Source organism: Gossypium arboreum, chromosome 8 (genome assembly GCF_025698485.1).
Source record: "Gossypium arboreum isolate Shixiya-1 chromosome 8, ASM2569848v2, whole genome shotgun sequence".
In the NCBI taxonomy this organism is placed as follows: Eukaryota; Viridiplantae; Streptophyta; class Magnoliopsida; order Malvales; family Malvaceae; genus Gossypium; species Gossypium arboreum.
Window position 1 is genome coordinate 2,859,875 of NC_069077.1, and position 1,497 is coordinate 2,861,371.

The following is a 1,497-nucleotide window of genomic DNA, read 5'->3' on the forward strand; positions in this document are numbered from 1 at the left end:
AAGAAAAGGACTAAATTGAACGCACAAGCAAAGGGGAGGAACCAAATCGGATAATAAACCCCTTTTCTAAAACGTGTAGCACCAAGCAGGACTCAATTGGAATCCAAACGCAAGTTCAGGGCACATTTAAGACTTTTAAAAAACTTAATTACAAAGTAAAGAAAAGCGGAAGGATCGGTTGCGCAATTAGCCCATTGAATAAAAAACACGCGGATCCTGAGTGGGTGGGGTCGGGTCGACTCGATCCGGGGTAAAACGACGCCATTTTGGGTGTTGAAGGCCAGCCCCAAAACGACGTCGTTTTGAAGGCCTTTAAAAGTAAAAAATCCTTTAAATTTTTCATTTTTTCCGGGTTTTTAAAAAAAAACAAAAGGGAAGGGGATTTTTCTCTCTGGGGAAACCCAGAAATCGGCCAGGAGGGCCACCGCGCGCAGTCGTAGATCCGTCGCCGCCGGCCACCTTCCACGGTGGTCGAAACCTCAAAAAAGGTAATTTTTCTTTCCTTTTTTCGTTGTTTATATATATATATATATATGTCTATATTTGCCTGTATAAAAAAAGGAAAAGAAAAAAGATTTAAAACTTAAAGGACGGAATGTCACCTCCTATTTCTCCGATTTCGATTCTTATATTCTGATGTTCACTGCTTTGGTGTTTACTGTTTAGATTTGTCTTTGATATATGAAATCTATTGCTTAGTATTGAATTGGCCGAATCTATTGTATTCACTCATCAAGAATCCCCCCCCCCCAATTACACTGTCTTTTGATGGCTTTTATAGCCTTTTACAAATGCTTTCCCTTTTATTATTTTCTGTTTGCTGTCCTTTCCTTTTAATTCCTTGCAGGTGCAGAGGGCGGTGGATGTGATGGGGCGGTGCTGCAGTGGGCAGGTGGTGGCAGAGAGTTGGTGGTGCGGCGCCAAACATAGGGATTAGGATTTTCTGATTTGATTGGGGATGGGGTAGGCTAAAATTGGGCCATGGTAGTTGGGTTTTGATCTATTTGTTTTGGGTTGTTTGGATTTATTGGGGAGGTGGGCTAGGTAGATTTTGGGTTGTTTTATTTGGGGTTTAGTATGTATTGGATATTGGATTTTGTAATTTAAATGGGTTTGGGTAATTTGTAAACGGGCTAAAATTGGCCTACAACAGAGGGTATTTCGGAATAATAAATGATTTTATAAGTTAGTTTGGGCTCGTGTTGTTTTAAGTCTTATGTATTTCTGTTATTTTCCTTCGTTTAATAACTCCCTTTTTCTTATGAAAATAGTAAAAATTTGTCATGCCTTGTTACTCCTATACAAGTTTGTCTTGTATGCTCAATTTTCTTGTTGATTCTACCATTGCTTTGAACCCTTCAAGGCTAATTCCTTTATCACAATACGTGCTTGCAGCCACTCCAAATGTACCATGCTTGAGTTGTGACAAAGTCTGTCGTCAATGTCTTGTAATTATTCTATTATTGTTGTGGTTGAAGCCTTTATTTATGTTGACAG

The 1,497-nt window shown here is 39.2% G+C and overlaps 1 long non-coding RNA gene across 1 annotated transcript; it reads left to right on the forward strand.

Moving 5' to 3' along the window:
* The first annotated feature begins 347 nt into the window (after window positions 1-347).
* LOC128296319 (uncharacterized) lies at window positions 348-1,189 on the forward strand. The gene is made up of 2 exons (XR_008286888.1): window positions 348-488; window positions 848-1,189. It is a non-coding gene; the product is annotated as an uncharacterized LOC128296319 (long non-coding RNA).
* Window positions 1,190-1,497: the final 308 nt, after the last annotated feature.